Raw genomic sequence first — 19325 nt, 5'->3', positions numbered from 1 at the left:
CTGCTTTCTTTTCTCTATCTTTTCTTTCTAGGTATTCCCCTCCTTCATCTGTCTTTCACATCTCTTTTTTCTTACTGTATTTCTCTCCCTTCATCACTGCCTGCCTGCCCCATCTTTACTCACAGTCCTCCTTCTTCCTTTAACCATCACTCCCCCATCCATCTTTCCCTTTCTTACCCTTCTCTTAGCACCATGAGCTCTGCTCTAGTCCTGCATCCTGTCTTGGTGGCTCTCTACTCCTTCTCACTCCATCCACCACGATGATTCACTCCCCCTCTTAGCCTTTCATCCCCCTTTTGGGCTCCGTCCTCATTCTCAGCCCTTCATCTCTCTACTTTCTTCCCCCTCAGATCCCCATCTCACTTTCTGGCTCTCCTCCCTCCTCAGTCCCTATCCCTATTTTTTTTTTTACTATCACTCCCCTTCAAAACCTCCATCCCCAGCTTTCCTTGTTTCCCTATCTAGCCCTCCATTCGCCAGCTTTCCCTATTATCCCTTCCACTCGTGATGGCGAAGGCATCATTCAGAAGCTCAAGGAAGAACCAAAGAGCTGCATGGGCTGCTACTGTGGCAGCAACTCCTCCTGTCCCTGTGGCATGCAACTGAAGAAGCAGGAGGCAATGGTAGGGCCTGCTACGGGGGACAGGAGGATCTGGGGAGGAACGAATGATGCAGTGATAATCTCCTCACAGTTAATGTCAGAATTTACTGCTTCAGCACAGATGGATGCAGGCTGATGACATCACAGACCAGTACAGAACACTTGTTGCTAGGAAACCACACAGAACCTGCATTTGTGGGGACCCCCAGAGATTCAGCTCCATAGACAACCTGGCAAGAGGCAGGAGAATGGAAATGTAGTGAGGAAATAGGCTAAAGACTTGAAAAGTCGCAAAAATCTGCTCTGAAATTTTAATATGGCAAATACGGCCTGTGCCTTTAAGAGCAGGGGCTGCAGAGAAAGGGCCTCCCGGCTCCCAGAGAAGGAAGTGGTGCTACGGCAGCTGCTGAGGGATCTGCTTCTCTTCCAGGCAAGTCCTCGTGTTCATAAATTACAGGCACTTCAGTTCTGCCAAAAGTGGTTCTAGTTTGTTTGGGGGGGACACAAGGGATATTGTTCCCAGGTTGGTTGCTCCTGTAATATTGGGGGTTTGGGAGGCGCCAATATTTCCACGGCTGCTCAGAGCCCAGTGAGAGGTGGGGCCTGAGACCTGGGCAGGCTGCTTTGGGAAGCTTCCTCGTAACAAGGGAGGTGGGTCTTTCCTCTTGAAGCTGACACCCTGTGCTATTTATTTGCAACAGTAAAGGCGAATGAGCCCAGTAAGCATTTCCAAATTAGAATGACTTGTACACGAAATTAAAACGATGGGAATGAAATGTTTTGTTTGCGAGACATAAGTACCGAATGCATTATAAAAGTATTAGACGGATTCTCGGACTGTTTTCTAGCAGCCTTCGGATTCTGCTAATTTAAGAGAAAAATAAATAAAAAGCATGTTGAAGAAGCCTCATCGTTGAAGTCCGCAGTAGTAACCTATGGCTTGCCCCCGGCTGGGGGAACCGTCTTGCTTGGGAAGCAAAACATAACTCCGCCCCTGGCAACCCTTGGGCTTGGAAATAAACAACTGCCCGCCAGGGCACACGTTCTGGGGAATTGTGTGAGGTCAGAAATGACACCACAATGCTGAGAAGGTGTGAGAATTATAACTGCTGCTGCCAGACACACCCAGGCTCTGTTGGTGAAGAGGTGAAGTGTGCAGGACACACGATAAGCTACTGGAAGAATCACAGTCTAGAGAAGACGTAGACAGCATCAAGAAGAGGGCAGCAGGAGCAGCGAAGGATGGGAAACAGCAGAAAGGAGAATGACGGACCAGCCCTTGAAGAGAAACCATCAGGAGTCTAGCGATAGCATGGAGTGAGTGGTGGAGAGCATGTGAGCACAGCTCTGCTGTAAACTCAAAGCTGTTGCTTTGGGTGTTTCTTAAGAGGGTCGCCGTGAGCAAGTTTGGCTGCAAGGACTGTAAAATGAGAATAGAGGGACAAATCAGACCAGTCAAAGTATACTGAGAATGCTTGTTTTGTGTTAAAAAAAAGTGCTGTGGGCAGAGGTGGATTGCCCTGTTGGGGTTTCAGGCATGCCCAGTTAGACCAGTCACAGGGATGGTGTTGGTCGCAGTGGCTCCATGCCTGGGCTTTCCCTCATTGACTCATGCTTTTGCTGTCATTTTCCTGTAGCAGCATCTTCTTGGTCCTTCTCCCGCTGCTCTCTCAGAATCCCTCCTCACACACACAGTCTTTATCCATGAAGGCAGAAAAACTCGGCCACGTCCCCTCACTGACTCTGCCTCTTCCGGCGGGAGGCAGCCAGTAAGCTGCCCTCACTGCTGTCTCTATGCCGCATGTTCTCTTCTCCTCTGCTGGCTCAAAATTTGATGCCCTCCACTCCTCTTGCCGGGGATCTCTGTTATCCTTAATCTGTGGCAAAAAAACCCCAATTAAATAAAAAAAAATAGTATTGGGGCCTTGATGCCAGCTCTTTTAAATGGCATCAAGGCCCAGAAACAAGCAGCCTGCTAAGATCCTGTTATCCTGGGGCTTTGCCTGGATCCCCCTAACAATGTGAAGAAAAACCTTTTTTGTTATTCACAGGAGCCTGCGGTCGTTTCTGCATTCTAGAGGGGGCGAAGACAGTGTGTGAGTGAGCATGTGTGTGTGTTAGAGAGTAGGTGTATATGAGAGCGAGAAGAGAGTCTATGTGCACCCCCAACAAACTCAGGGTGTCTGGAATCAAAAGTTCCCAGGTATGGAGAGCAGAGGGGTTTTTTATCCATATTTTTTTTAATTATTGGGTGTTATTTGATGTGCCTTCTGTTTTGAAATATTTGTTTGTGTTTGGGAAAAGTTTAAAAATTTTTAATTGTTTTAAATTTATTTCATGAACTGTCTTGAAATATTTTTTTTTTTATGCGTATGGTTTTACTATTATGAATATTTTATATTTGTTTGTTTTATGAGGAATGGCGATGATTCTGTGTTTTCATTGTTGCAGTGCATACATAGGTACCTTCATTTTCGATTTAACAGTCACCGTAAATTCCCAGATTTTTCCAAAGGTGAAAATTAGTTTAAACTGATTTTCATCCTAATTTTATGTGTCTTGAGCAACTGCGGAAGCAGTGTTTCCAAAGCTCCCCGAAGCCAGTGCAAACAGAACAACGTGCTGTATTCAAGTACCCCCGCCTTTCCCCAAGCAGTGTAAATATGCCTCAGACCTTCTCCCAATGGCAGTTATGCTCTCCTACAGGAACCAAGAGGAGCCTTGCAGGGCTAGTTCTGATGACCTCATATCTGTGTGCCTGGGAAGCCACTACTTAGGTGAAAGTTTTCCTGGTACATGAAGATGAGATCATGCAGAACTGAGGCTGCACAGCTCCTCTCGGCTCCTATAGGAGAGCATGGATGTCATTGTGAGAAGGTTTGGACTGCTGGTTTAGCTCTGGGAAACCGAACATCAGCCAAGCATGGCTTCACAGTCACCCACCCAACTTCTGGTGGGGGGCCCCCCACCAGAAGTTCCTCCTGGCAGGATCCCTGCCTCTCCAGCTCAGCACAGACTCAGAAGTGAAGTGTAGGACTGCACTTTAGATTGTGGGAACACGAGCATGCTGCCGAAAATGGAGGGAGTAGGCACCTGGAGTCACCATAGCCAGTAAGAATGAATAATGTTTGGGGGAAGGGAGATTTTGTGAGGGGCAGAGAGGGGGGGATTCTGTGAAAGGTGAGAGGGAGGATTCTTGGGGGGAGGGGGAGCAGGTGATTTTTGGAGGCAATGAAAGAGCAGAAGGAGATTGGGAGAAAAAGGGGATATGCTGGGGGGGGAAGGGATCATGATCAACTAAAGAATCATTTGAGGGGAGGTCATTTAGGTGGGTTGGGAGGGAATAGTACAATGGGAGGTTGCTGGCCACCAAAATAAAAGTCTGATATTCATCCAGAAAAATGATGAACAGTTGTTTTCCACTGATTTTTTTTTTTCCTGTTTTTGTTCTTGTCAAAATAAACCCTAATAAATCCCCAGTGTAGGGATCCTGTTAGCTCCCTAGTCAGAATGTACCATTAGTGTAAGGAGGAGATATATAAAAGTGAACTTGTGGGTGTATAGCTCCCCCACGTGGAAGCTGGTAAATGGTAAGTTCCTCTGGTTTATAAAGCCAGACCATCATGGTCTGGCTTTATATACCAGTCGCGCCCCTTTTGCTCCCTGCTCGCTGCCTTCCAGGTCGGCCCTCCCCGCGCTCTCGGCGCTGACCCGTCGGGGTCAGGGGAGGTGGACCTGAGGCAGGGAGAGAGGCCTCTTCGCGCCGGAATCCCCCGAGCCGGACAGAAACTCTAAAAAAGAAAAAACAACGCGGTAAGCCCGCCGGAGCCGAAGTCAGCCAGGCGCCCGGAGCCCTTTAAAGGGCTCGAAGGCGCGCGATGCCTAGCGCCGAAGGAGTGCGACAAAGGGGCCTGCCCCTTTGTGCGCCCCTTCGTGCGCACCGGAGGAACACCAAGCAAGGCACCCATCCATCCATTCTGTCAGCACAGTCTTGCACCCACAGACTCAACCACTCCACGTCTCTTCATCATACAAACACTCTGCATTCATTCATCCTTGCTCAGCAAATCAACACTCAACGGACTCACTCTGCAGACCAGCACGCAGCGGACTCACTCTACAAACGGACAACCAGTGGACTCACACAACAGACGGACAACCAGTGGACTCACTCAACAGACAGACACGCAACGGACTCACTCAACAGACTGACAGATAACATCTACAGACGGACACCCACCCATCACTCACCTCCCTCACTCAGCAGTCAGACGCTCACCAGGACACCCAGCTACTCACACTCCCTATTTCAGCTCCACAGGAGTCCCAACCTAACCCCTTCGTTCCAACAAACAGACGCTCATCCAAGCCCGACCAGCCTGAACACAAGTGGAACATGACACAAGGATACCCGATCCCCATCCTCCACCACAACACCCTTACCAGGGAAAAATCTCTCACATTACTCCGGACACGCACCACTAGATCCCTTATCCCAATCATGGTCTCGCCTCTCACCCAACTACTGGGTCTTGCACTACTCTCAGTATCTCTTTTTAACGCTCAATCGATCACAAAAAAATCACACATTCTAAATGATTATCTCCTAGACGCAAACCCAGACATCTGCGCCATAACAGAAACCTGGCTTAAACCAACAGATGCAGCCCTGACAAACCAACTACCTTCCCATCAATACGACATCTTCTCTCTTCCCAGACAGAAAAAAAGAGGCGGCAGCTTGCTCCTTGCGGCCAAAAAGGAACTCAGGCTTACCCTTCAACCAATTAAGTCAGCATCTAAATTAGAACTAGGCCTGTTTAAATCCGACCATCTACAAATCCTCCTTATCTACGCCCCACCTGGTCTCCTGGACACAGACGCCTCCCCCATAGTTGAAGTCCTAGCCAAACATGTCAACCTAGATGCCCCCGCTCTGATATTAGGGGACTTCAACCTCCATGTCGATTCAACCCCGCTCTCTACTAACTGCAAAGCATTCCTCACCTCTCTCAAGGCCATGGGCTTCACACAAATCATCAACAAGCCCACCCATAAAGCAGGGCATATACTTGACCTCATCTTCATCAACTCCAGTTTTTCACCTTCTACCCCCCCCCCTCCCCCGGAATGCACACCAGTTCCCTGGTCTGACCACTCGCTGATTACCATCACCCTCACAAGCAAGGAAAACCCCAAAGCTCAACCCACTCAATCTACAGTTCACTACAGGAGATCTTGCTCCTCAGAAGTCCTCAGCGAGCATCTAACAAAGGAACTACATAAACTAGACCACCATTATGCAAGCAAAATGAACAATCATCATGACAACAAAATAAAAAACCCATAATAAAAACAGCCCCCAAAACTAAATCCTATAACAAATGGAGAAAAATCTACACCTTGTTATTTATCAGAAGTTGATTTATCTCTGAGCACAATTAGATACCTTGCTGGACAAAGTGTTTCTAGCGGCGGACCGAATAGGGAAGTTGCAGGAACAAATACATTCCCTTCTTCGAAGGAACAGTCCTACAGTGTGGCATCATCTTCAGGTCCTGGGCTCCATGGCTTCAACCTTGGATTGGTTCCTTGGGTGTTTGCTCACTTAAGACCTTTACAGCGTGCACTTTTTTGTCTTGCTGGAGCCCGGTGTCGGATCAATTCCATCTACCAATGCCTCTACTTCCGGAATCCAGAGCCAGTCTGTCATGGTGGTTGTCACTGGACAATCTGGAACGGGGGGTGGATTTGGACACTCTGAATTGGCTGATAATCTCCACCGATGCCAGCATCTCAGGTTGGGGGGCAGTGTGTACAAACAGGTCCGCCCAAGGGCTCTGGTCGACGATGGAAAGATCCTGGTCCATAAACCGGCTTAAGACCAGGGCTTGTACGTCTGGCCCTGTGGGCGTTTCTTCCCTGAATCCAGGGCAGAATGGTGTAAGTCTTCTCGGACAATGCGATAACGGTGGTGTACATCAACCAACAAGGCAGGATGCGAAGTCCTGCCATAGCACTGGAGGCATGTCTTCTGTTCACCTGGGCAGAGTGCCATCTCGAGGGCATTGCCACATCCCATGTCGCAGGAGTAGAGAATGTGCAAGCCGATTATCTCAGCTGTCAGCAACTAGACCCAGGGGTATGGGAACTATCTCTTTGAGGCACGGAATTTCATTTGCGCCAGATGGGGAATTCCTCAGCTGGATCTGATGGCAACGCAGGCGAACGCAAAAACAGTTTGGTTTTTTCAGCCGTCGCCGAGAACAGGGCTCTGTGGACATAGACTCTCTCGTGTGTCCTTGGCCCAAGAGGATTCTGCTGTATGCCTTCCTGCCCTGGCCCCTCATAGGTCGGCTTCTCCATCGCATAGAGCGGCACCTGGGAAGGGTGATTCTGGTGGCCACGTCGTCTGTGGTTCACGCATCTGGTACACTTGGCTCTAGAGGGTCCACTTCAGCTGGCTCATCTAATGCATCTGCTCCATCAGGGGCCCATATTTTCGGATCGGGAGGATCGCTTCTCTCTCTCGGCTTGGCTTTTGAGAGGTGACGTTTACGCTTGAGGGGTTATTCAGAACAAGTCATTTCCACTCTCCTACAGGCAAGACATCTAGCCACCTCTATGTCCTATGTGAGAGTTTGGAAGCTTTTTGAGACGTGATGTCATCAGCATTCCAGCGACCCTTTAGCGGTACATGTTCCTCGGGTTCTTGACTTTCTGCACCAGGGCCTCGCTAAGGGCTTGGTGTTCAATTTCCTTCGTGTACAAGTTGCAGCTCTAGGTGCCTTGCAGGGAAACCTTGACGGCTGTTTGCTGGCAGCGCATCTGGATATTGCTCGGTTTCTTAAGAGGGTCAAATATTTGCGCCCTCCCATCCGTTCGGTGTGTTCAGATTGGAGTTTGAATTTAGTCCTGCGAGTTCTATGTGGCGCTCCTTTCGAGCCTCTTCGTGGAGTTTCCCTGAAAGATTTGACTTTGAAAACGGTGTTTTTGGTGGCCATTTGCTCGGTCCGTCGGATCTCAGAGTTGCAAGCGCTATCTTGCCAGGATCCCTTTTTTCGGATTTACGATGATCGGATATAGTTACGTATGGTTTTGTCCTTTGTCCCTAAGGTGGTTTCAGCCTTTCACGTCAATGAAAATGTGGAGCTTCCGGGGTTCTCTAACTGGTCCCAGGAACCTTTTCAGAACAGAGACCTTCATCTTTTGGAAGTGCGGTGTGCCTTATTGCGTTATCTTTTGGTTACCAATGACTTCAGATGTTTTGATCATTTGTTTGTTCTCTTTGGTGGCCCAAAGAAGGGCGACAAAGCATCAAAGGCGACATACCTCTGTGGATTAAGGAAGCCATTTGTGCTGCATACATAACCCGAGGGCGTCAGGTGCCTTTGGGTCTCAGTGCTCATTCCACTAGGGCTCAGGCTATCTTCTGGGCAGAGTGTCAGTTACTGTCGCCTCAGGAGATCTGTAGGGCGGTGGAGTGGTTGTCTATTCACACTTTTCGAAACATTACCGATTGGATGTTAAGGCTTCTGATGAACCATCCTTCGGGGAGAGTGTGCTTCGTGCGGGTCTTTCAGGTTCCCGCCCAGTGTAGGGTGGCTTGGGTACATCCACTTTTCTGGACTGATCTGGGTATGTTCAGGAAATGAAAATTGGTTCTTACCTGCTAATTTTCATTCCTGTAATACCACAGATCAGTCCAGAGGCCCACCCCTTTCTTCAGATACCGAAAGACTGTCTTGCTCAGAACCTGCTTACGTTTTTTATTGTTGAAGCTCCTTTTTTGCAGACATGATTCATGGAGCAGTTTTTAGCAGTTGTTTGGTCTAATTTTTGCCAGCAACGAAGTGGTAGTCCGGAAATTTGGTTGGGTGCTACCCTTCATTATTTAGTTCTGTTAGCATGGGCTTGGGTACAGGTCAATACTGAGTGACTTCAGGTGTCACTCTAGTTATGTAGCAGTGCCCAAAGTTCTAATTGTTCTCTGACTCCACCTGCTGGTAGGGATACACAACCCACTTTTCTGGACTGATCTGTGGTATTACAGGAACGAAAATTATCAGGTAAGAACCAATTTTCATATAGGTAGGCTTTCCATTGTTGGAGGTCAATAATGTAATGTTTGTGGGAGCCTAGGTGGCAGATGGGGACTGTCACTAGTAGTATGAACATATATTGTAAAGCAGAAAGTGGAAAAATAGGTGTCAAACTAACATAACCTTCCACTACTTTTTTGTTTTTAATTTTCTTCTTATCCAAGCATTTCAAGTATAAATTTAACCTATGAAACAGTATTTTCCCCAAGAACAAGGGATCATCCTCAATCCCCCTGAAGTCAGTTGATAACCCTCTACTTCTGTGATGTCTGCTAAACTGAAGCATTACAAACTGCATATTGTCCATGGATGAGGCCAATTGCCACCATGTGGAGTGTATGGGGATCCTCATTTGAAAATGCAAGGGTTGAAAAAGGTGGAGAGATCTTAATTTAAAGATGCAGATCCTCTGGTCTCTCTTTGTCTTCACCATGACCAGAAGGCACCTGCTTCACCCTGCTGGCCATCTTTCCAATGTGACACTTGGTCTCACAGGCAGCTGAGCAGTAGTATCGCATTAGAGGGCACTAGAGCTTCAGTTCCGGACAAATGAGTGTCTCTCTCTATTGGCTGAAAAATGTGTGTCCCATCACATTCTGGCCGGTCACCATCAGATCCAATTTTGGTAGACTCTATTTGGCTACAATCAAATTGAAGACCCTTCAAGAGAAGGAACATTCCCCTGGGTATGACATTGCAGGTGAGATAAACCCAGTGTCCATGCCTGCTATGTGAAATAATGACAAACCTGAAATGTCCTTTCCACCCAAGAAAGAAACAAGTCCATCTCCCTTGATATTTGAGGACACTTGAGCTCCCTCTTGATTTATGCTACTGCCTTAGTGATGTCTAATATCACACTTACTACTTGCCCCACTAATGGAGATGTGAATTGCAGGAGAGCTAATCCAATCGCTATGGTTTCCAGGCAGTTGATGGATCAACTCACTTCCTCGGGGAGGGGGGGTGTCCATTGTCCTTTAACAGCTTCTGACAGTGCCCCCCCCCCCACCCCACTGGTTAAAAAAAAAGGGAAACATCACTTGCACTGATAATGAGTGGCACTTGATGATATTGAGATTGTCCCCCGTTAACTTATTACAGGAATACTAGCAGGCTAGTGTTATTGTCGGAAGTGGCAGATAATAAGCCTGTGTAAATAAATAAATAAAGCGGCCAGATATATAAGGAATGACATCAGCAAGCCTATTGATCTGTTTCCATCTGCTGGTTGGCATGCATAATCCACTGGTCTGGCCTGGTCTGTATTAAAGGAAATTATCAGTGAGAAGTAATTTCACTTTAATTTTACAATAAAAGAATTAAAGTCCTTTCGTGAGCCTGCCTGGACCTCCCCACCCTCACCCCCTGCAAAAAAAATATTGCTTTATTATTTATTTATTTAGCATTTTTCTATACCGACCTTCATGGTTAAATACCATATCAGATCGGTTTACATCGAACTGGGATAGAGAACTGTAACAGACGGAACAACATTTTTTATAATCAGAAGGAAAACAAAAGTTACATTAAACAAGGACTATAAACTTGGAAGCTTGGACAGCCGGAAGGTAAAGGCCCGAGGAGGGCAATAACTTAAAACAAGAGAGTCATAATGGAGTCCGGGCTAGTGCAAGTTAGATTATTAGCGAAGGTACTAATGTATATGAAGTAAATAGATGAGGAACGCGGTTCCATAGCTCGTGAACAGGTTGATCGTCTAATGTGTATCCGAAGGATCCGGGAAGGCTTGTCGGAACAGCCAAGTCTTAAGTTTTTTCTTAAATGTTAGGAGGCAAGGTTCCAACCTGAGATATGCGGGGAGGTTGTTCCAGATGGCTGGGCCTGCTATTGAAAAAGCTCTGTCCCTGGTCGAGATGAGGTGGGTGGCTTTGGTAGGAGGGGCTTGTAGCGCTCCTTTGTAGATTTCTCTAATTGGTCTGTTGGAAGTATGGAGTTTGAAAGAGATTTCAAGGTCGAGGTGAAGATGGTTATGGATGGACTTGTGTATCAGGGTGAGTGATTTGTGAAGGACTCTGTGGTTGACTGGTAACCAGTGTAGGTTTCGGAGAATGGGCGTAATATGTTCCCTCCGGTTGGTGTTGGTCAAAATTTTGGCCGCGGCGTTCTGTATCATCTGTAGTGGCTTGGTAGTTGAGCTGGGTAGGCCTATGAGTAGGGCGCTGCAGTAGTCTATTTTAGCAAATATCAAGGATTGAAGAACTGACCTGAAGTCGTGGAAGTATAGGAGAGGTTTGAGTCTTTTCAACACCTGTAGTCTGTGGAAGCAATCTTTGGTTATAGTCTTGATCATATTCTTTAGATTAAGGCGGTTGTCGAGAATTACCCCCAGATCTCTTACCTGAGTGTGGGTGAGCAAGTGGTTGTGGTGGGTCTGTGGAGGGTGGTTGTCTTGGTTGGGGGAGATGAATAGTAGTTCGGTCTTAGCGGCGTTAAGGACCAAATTTAGACTGTTGAGGAGACTGGTGATAGATTGTAGGCAGTTGTTCCAGAGCGAAAGAGATTTGGTGATGGATTCTGTTATGGGAATCAGAATCTGAACATCGTCAGCACAAATGTAGTGAATGAGATTGAGACTTGTTAACAGATGGCAAAGGGGGAGGAGGTAGATATTGAAAAGGGTGGGAGACAGGGAGGATCCTTGGGGTACGCCAAGAGAAGAATTTGTCGACGGTGATTCTTTGTTGTTAATCTTGACTTTGAAGCTTCTGTTGCTAAGGAAGGACTTGAACCAGCTGTGGACTGAGCCGGATATGCCTGTGTCTGATAGGCGATTCAGGAGGATGGAGTGGTTAACTGTGTCGAAAGCCGCCAAGATGTCTAGGAGGATTAGAAGAAAGGAGTGTCCTTTGTCCAGTCCCATAATAATATAGTCTGTTAGTGAGATGAGAAGGGTTTCTGTGTTGCGTGATTTGCGGAAACCATATTGGGAAGGGTAAAGGATATTGTGTTCTTCTAGATAATCAGTAAGTTGGGTGTTAACCAATTTCTCTGTAAGTTTGGCTAGGAATGGTAGATTAGAGATGGGGCGGAAATTAGCTAGATTGCTAGGGTCTAAATTATGTTTTTTAAGGAGGGGTTTAAGGGTAGCATTTTTTAGACTGTCTGGGTACATTCCTTGAGTTAAGCAGCAGTTTATGATGTTGGTCAGAGGTCCCGAGATTGTGTTTGGGATAAGTAGCAGTAGTTTGGAAGGTATGTTGTCTGTTGGGTGGCTGGATGGTTTCTGCCTCTTAAGGATGGATTTGATCTCTTTAGTGGAGGTTAATTTGAAGTTGTCGAATTTAGCTCCCTTGAGCGTGTGGTTGTTGGCGAATGAAGTGAGGGGCTTGGTCTTGGTTGGAAGGAGTGCGAGAGTGTTTGAAATCTTCTGCTGAAAGAATAAGGCTAGCTCGTTTGCCTTGGATTGAGCCTGTTCGTCAGGTATTGATGGAGGTAGTGACTTTGTGATTTGTGATACATATGAAAATAGAGCCTTTGCGTCACATTGGAGATCGTGGATTTTATTGGCATAGTATTCTCTTTTTGATTTTAGAATAGATGTCCTGTAAAGATGTAAGGTTCCTTTGTATGATGATAGAGTAGATGGGGAGGGGGCTTTGCGCCATCTATTTTCTTTGTGACGTAGTTCTTGTTTTATCCGTTTGAGTTCACTGGTGAACCAGGGTTGATTTCCTTTTTTAGTTGGGTTAATTAATTTCGAGATTGATGGGCAGAGGTTATTTGCTACCACTTCCGTGATCTTATGCCATGAGAGCACAGCTGAGTTGGGGTTGGATATATCTAAGTTTGTGAGTTCCTTGGTGAGTTGCTCACTGAGAATGTCTGAAGCACAAGGTTTCCTGAAGTGAATGGTGGAGAGGTGCTGGGTGGTGAGTGACTGCTTTTTTTGTGGAGAGGGTGGTTGTTATCAGGAAGTGGTCTGACCAGGGGATAGGGGTACTTGTAGGTTCCATAGAGCAGGAGAAATTGGAGTTGATAAAAATAAGATCCAAGGTATGTCCTGCTTTGTGAGTTGGTTTGTTGACGATCTGGGTGAATCCCATAGCACTAAGGGCTGTAAGGAGGGCTTCACAATTGGATGAGTGTGGAGCAGCATCGAAGTGGATGTTAAAATCTCCCATAATTATGGTAGGAGAGTCTGTGTTGATGTGCTTCACAATGGATTCTATAAGGGGGGAGGCGTCTGCTTCTAATGTTCCTGGGGGGGCGTAAACTAGCAGTACTGGTAGGTGATTCGATTTGAATAATCCTAGTTCTATTTTGGATTCTAACTTGATTGGATATGATGTTAGTCTGAGTTCTTTTTTGGTGGCAAGTAACAGGCCGCCCCCTCGTTTTTTGTGTCTGTGAATTGAGAAAAAGTCGTATTTGTGAGTGGGTAGTTGGTTGATTAGTGCTATGTCAGAGTTTTTTAGCCAGGTTTCTGTGATGGCACAGACGTCAGGGTTACAGTCCAAGAGATAGTCATTGAGGATATGAGTCTTTTTTGTCAGAGATTGAGCGTTGACTAAGGTTACTGAGAGAAGGGTTAGCCCTAGGAACTGTGTCAGGGGAGTGATCATGATTGGTATGAGTGATCTGGGATTTCTTGCCGGTGGGTCTTGAACAGGGAACATGTTGCGATGGAGGTGGTGGTGTCTAATAGGGATATGTTGGCTTAGCATTTCTTCTGGGGGTTAAAACTGATAGTATTGTGAGTGAGGAGATGATTATTAGAAAATAGAGATGTGGTCCTGAAGGTTATCTATAGAGAGCTCAATTGTTAGGAATTTAATGAGAGAGATAGTTGGGTGAGAGGTGAAGCTTACATAGAAACATATATATAGAAACATAGAAATGACTGCAGAAGAAGACCAAATGGCCCATCCAGTCTGCCCAGCAAGCTTCCCTCATTTTTTCTCTCATACTTATCTGTTTCTCTTAGCTCTTGGTTCTATTTCCCTTCCACCCCCACCATTAATGTAGAGAGCGGTGATGGAGCTGCATCCAAGTGAAATATCTAGCTTGATTAGTTAGAGGTAGTAGGGGTAGTAACCGCCGCAATAAGCAAGCTACACCCATGCTTATTTGTTTTTACCCAGATTATGTTATACAGCCCTTATTGGTTGTTTATCTTCTCCCCTGCCGTTGAAGCAGGGAGCTATGCTGGATATGCGTGAGGTATCAGTTTTTTTCTTCTCCCCTGCCGTTGAAGCAGAGAGCTATGCTGGAAATTCGTGATGTATCAGTCTTTCTCCCATGCCGTTGAAGCAGAGAGCCATGCTGAATATGCGTCGAGAGTGAAGTATCAGGTACATTTGGTTTGGGGTAGTAACCGCCGTAACAAGCCAGCTACTCCCCGCTTTGTGAGTGCGAACCCTTTTTTCTTCTCCCCTGCCGTTGAAGCAGAGAGCTCTGCTGGATGTGTGAAGTAACAGTTTTTCTTCTCCCCTGCTGTTGAAGCAGAGAACTATGCTGGATATGCATTGAAAGTGAAGTATAAGAATGGAGTGATCAAGCTAGTTGAAAGGCATCAGGAATAGAGGAAGGTGGAGGTAGTAATTTGGTTATTTGGTTTGGGGTAGTAACCGCCGTAACAAGCCAGCTACTCCTGTCTTTGTGAGTGCAAATCCTTTTTTCCACATTTCCTCTTGCTGTTGAAGCTTAGAGTGATGTTGGAGTCACAGTAACCATGTGTATGTTTATTGAATAAGGGTATTGTCTCCAGGCAGTAGCCATCATTCTGGCGAGTCACCTACTCTTCATTGGCGGCCTCTTGACTTTATGGATCCACAGTGTTTATCCCACGCCTCTTTGAAGTCCTTCACAGTTCTGGTCTTCACCACTTCCTCTGGAAGGGCATTCCAGGCATCCACCACCCTCTCCGTGAAGAAATACTTCCTGACATTGGTTCTGAATCTTCCTCCCTGAAGCTTCAAATCGTGACCCCTGGTTCTGCTGATTTTTTTCTTATGGTAAAGGTTTGTCGTTGCCTTTGGATCATTAAAACCTTTCAAGTATCTGAAAGTCTGTATCATATCACCTCTGCTCCTCCTTTCCTCCAGGGTGTACATATTTAGATTCTTCAATCTCTCCTAAGCTGTAAGGCTTAAGAACAGCAGCAGGAGGAGGCGCTGTGAAATCAGCAGTGGTTGTGCTCGTTTGGTCCTTTAAAGGTTGAAGTAGTGGACTCCATACAGTGGGTGGGTGTATTCTTTCTCCTGGTTCGTGTGCCGGATATGTCTTGTTGGATGATCAAGGTGTCCCTAAAAAGTTGTCGAATCTCTGACCCGAATTCGCCTACAGTTCAGTACGTTGAGGAGAGCCATGTAAAGCCGTGGGCATGCTGAGCGAGGAGGGCAAAGGGCTGCTCAGGGGGCTGCACAAAGGGGCGCACAAAGGGGCGGGCCCCTTTGTTCAAGACCCACGACAAAGGGGCGGGCCCCTTTGTCGTGCTCCTTCGGCGCACGGCGCATGGCGCCGGACTGCAGAAGAAATTTAAAGGGCCTCAGAGCCTTGTTTGATTGGCTGAAAGGGCTCCGGGCGGGCCGGCTTGAGGGCATGGCTAGCTGGCTGGGTGGCGGCGGAGCGGCGCTTAATGCTGTGCGAACGGCGGCATTAAGCGCCTCAAGGATTTTTCTGTACTTTTCTTCAATCATTGCCACTGTTGATGAGAAAATTCCCCAGAACATGATTTTGTATGGAATTGTTAAAATATATTTTTCACTTGGCAGTTTGTGATAGGATGTGAAAACACATGGAACAAAATGACTTTTATTTCCAGGCTATAAGGCAACAAAAGGTGACCATTTTGGAATGGGGCATAGTCTTTCTATAGCTATATACATACCAGTTCACTAATCACACCATAATTTGTTACAACTGGATTAGAACTACTTCAGGGTTAAGCAACTCCAGTCCTCGAGTGCTGTAAATATATCTGCCTCTATTGTATGCAAGTATATCTTATGCATATTCATTATAGCTATCTTGAAAACCAAACCCTTTTGAGGCACTTGAGCACTGGCATTTCCTACCCCTGAACTAGTTGCTGCTGTGCTTTGGTGATACTTCTGCAGTGAGAGCACTCAACTCTCATGTCTATTTCTTGTAACAGAAAATGTCACCATGGAGTGACCTGGACTTGGAACTAGCCATGCAGTAGCAGCTGCAGGAGGAGGAGGCAGAGCACGGAGCCCAGCTGCCACTACTGGTGAGTGGGAGGGTAGTGCATCTCATAGAGAAAATGGGATGTTTAGCATGCAGTGATGTTCAAGAAAGTTCATAGCAAATGTATGTATGTATGTATGTATTTATTTATTAGATATTTATACCGCTATTCTTGACAATCATAACTGTTTACAAATATAAACAATTATAAACCTAACATTATTATAGCAAGTAAAATAATAAAAAAAACAGCATAAAGTAAGAAATATAGGATAATACGGTTACATAATAAAATATATCAAAAATAAAATGTATAAAAATAATTAAAATAAAATGAGAATTTAGATGCAATAATTTCCTATCTTATTGCACTTATATTCTGTATAGTTAATGGTATTTGAATCTGAGTCAACAGGTGACAGTCACTTTTCGCAGGTCAGTAAGTATGTCATTAGAAGTAATGGGGTTTGTACCCTAATTTCTGTGGTTCGCAGTGCATTGCTCCAGTCACTAGGCTATTCTTTCTTCTTTTCTATCTTAGATGGTGGATGGTCTTGGTGTAGTGTGGATTAAATAGGTAGGAGAGTCATGACGATAAGTTAGTGGTTATGGGTTCTCAATGGGGTGTTGGGTAGCCAAGAGAGGATTGGGATATGGATTTTATATTTAATTACTTGCCTTTTGAATCTAAAGCAACAGGTGACAATGCCATTCCATCTTTTCCAAATCAGGGTTCAAGGTAAGTTATGATTCAAGCATTGTAATTATATTAGTACCCAAGAGGATTTTCAGTCTAAGCTGAGGCACTGGAGGGTGACGTGACTTTCCCAAAGTCACAAGCAGCATCTGTGGGAGAAGCAGAATTTAAATCCTGGTTTTCCTGATTCTTAGCCTGCTGCTCCTCTTAAAGTAGTTATTGGTATGAGGCTTCCTCCTTACTAGCTTGAGCTTCACCTAGCTCAGAGCTACTCCAACCTTCCTTGGGGAAGGAACCCCACTGCCAGTCAGCTTTGCAGGATATCTATCTATCTATCTAGAGAGAGATATATCTAGAGAGACATATATAGATATAGATAGATATCCTGCAAAGAGTGTATATATGTGTGTGTGTGTGTGTGTGTGTATATGTATGTGTATATATGTATATATATATATATAAATAATAAATTCCTTCTTCCTATCTACAAGAAAATCTCATAAGAAGAACTTTAAGTTGTTGCTCAATGGTGTTGTTTATCCTAATAACATGAGAGGATTATCGAGAATTATTAAGTATAGAAAACTAGAAGAGCATTGTTGTTACAATATGGTGGGGGTGCTGAATTTTTAACTGGGATGCAGTATGATTGGTATGACTGAAGTATGACTGGTTTTTAATAGAGATGGTGGTCTGATAGCATGTGCAATATATTTATAAGGAATTTAATAAAAGCATTTTCATTTATAAAATTTTGTTTGAAAGTAGTAAAAATTCTTGGGGATGTACAATATACATATAGTGTTACTGTGTAATCTTTTGTGCATATATTGGAAACTAGATAGGTGCCAATGTGGTTTGTTTTGCAATTACAGTGATATATATTATTATGCATCGAAGTTTGTATTCACAGGAATATCAGTATATGCAAATTATCTTGTAGATATTAATAGCAGATCATTTCAAAACACAACTGGCTATGGGGTTGATCATGGTCACCATGACAGGTTTGTGAAGTCTTACCCTAGCTAATGCTGTAAAATGCTTCATACTGCTAACCTGTCTCTGCTTGGTGACTTAATGTCCTATCTTTTTCTTCCAATAGGAAGTATCCATGTGGATTAAGAGTCCCTAAGGCTTTGAGAACAGTGGAAGCACTTTGTCCTGAAGTCCTCATGTTTCTTTCCTGTTTTATCTCCCCTGCTTGAACCCCAGGGTAATCAGAATGCAGGAACTGGTCGAAACAGTGCCTCCCTGTGGCAGAGACCTTCTGCTGTCTTGACCAAGGTTAGTGGGGTGTGAAATGTTTGTGTTCTAAGGTCTCTAGATGGAACCTCACAGGGTTTGATGCCGTCTTCCCAACTGGGTCTCCTGTGTAGTAAAGTCTCCTGGGGATATAGAGGGGACACAGGGATAAAGTTAGAATAACCGTCCTGAGGGAGAATGTTGTCTGGAGAACCTCTGGAAAAAAACAATTCCTGAGAAGAAAGGTTTAATAAATTGTATTTTCAAAAAAGAAAAGGATTAGAAATTGGAATAACCAATAACATATTAAAGTTCTTTTAATAAGTATCTGTGAAATAATATTGAAGTAAAATTCCTCTTGTTCTTCTTTCACAGTAATCAACAATTAAACAGCTGTTTAAAATGTAAATGCTTTTAGACTTTTCTTTTACAATAATAATTCTGTTCTCTTTCTTGCAGAACCTCAAGCTGGTTTCAACTCGGAGTCAGATAAGTATCACTTTTAATTTATTCTAGCTATTTCCCAAACTTGTATCCAGACTTCAAATTTGTATTTTAAGAAATTGAGTCTTTGTTGATTATATTTTCTCTTCCAAGCTCTGCTGAAACAAAGAGAATCCCTTTTATGGTAAGTATCTTTGTCTTCTCTTTGCTATATGTGTTTTTTTTTTTTCTCTTATCTGTTTTTTCTGTCACTTTCTTACTCAGCTCAGTAATTTTTACTAGTCTGGCCAGACCTAGGGTGTTTCCGTCAGCTGTGTGTGCGCCCACTTATCTGTGATCCCGGGGTCTTGGTCTGAGCTCTGTCTGTCGCTGTCAGTCACAGCTCTTCAGTGATGGGCCCGGAGATCTTTGGCATTGTTGCCTCCAGGGTGGTACCTACCTGTCTATAAGATATCAATAATAACGACTGCCTCCCTAGCACCAAGTATATTCCGCAAACCTAAGATCATTCTAGTGTGGTTGTCTGGCGGCTTGATAGAACCGAATATATCTAATTGTAGAAAACACGATGATCAAAAATTCTCTGGCCTTAGTTTCAGGGGAATAGCATCCAATTTTCTGATCTTTAAATCTTCACACTCCCTTCTAACTAGAACAAATTCTATTAGACTACATTCCTGTTCAGCTGTATTACCATTAACTACTCTGTTCCTTTTGTCTTTACCTTCCAGGGCACAGGAGTCATTCTGGAATCTGAAATCAAACTTCTTTCTTTCGGACAATATCCTCAGGAACACACAATAACAGCAGTGTTGATTTGTTCTTGTAGCTATTCCCCCCTCTAGTGCAGGCTGGCTCCACCACCAATTCTTTGGAGTAAAACAGAACTGGTTATCAGCATGCCTGCCTTCTCAAAATCTTTCTGCTCTCTCCTAAAGTCCCCTTATGCAGATCCTTTTTTTTTCTTCAGGGAGCAGATCTCTGCTCTGCTGATATCACCCAAGTAGTGCCACTTTAAAAAAAAAAAAACAAAAACAACCGAAAAACCTCTTACTTCCCTAGT

At 44.9% G+C, this 19325-nt stretch overlaps 1 protein-coding gene across 1 annotated transcript in view; it reads left to right on the top strand.

Moving 5' to 3' along the window:
• The first annotated feature begins 1761 nt into the window (after window positions 1–1761).
• CBFA2T2 (CBFA2/RUNX1 partner transcriptional co-repressor 2) overlaps window positions 1762–19325 on the top strand; it is a 420340-nt gene continuing 402776 nt past the window's right edge. The window contains exons 1-2 of the mRNA XM_029611021.1: window positions 1762–1918; window positions 15824–15919. The gene's annotated coding sequence lies outside the window, so the exon portion shown is untranslated. The remainder of the gene's footprint in view (window positions 1919–15823; window positions 15920–19325) is intronic.

The sequence above is a fragment of the Rhinatrema bivittatum genome, chromosome 8, assembly GCF_901001135.1.
Source record: "Rhinatrema bivittatum chromosome 8, aRhiBiv1.1, whole genome shotgun sequence".
Lineage (NCBI taxonomy): Eukaryota > Metazoa > Chordata > Amphibia > Gymnophiona > Rhinatrematidae > Rhinatrema > Rhinatrema bivittatum.
This window is presented reverse-complemented; position numbering and strand designations above follow the sequence as displayed.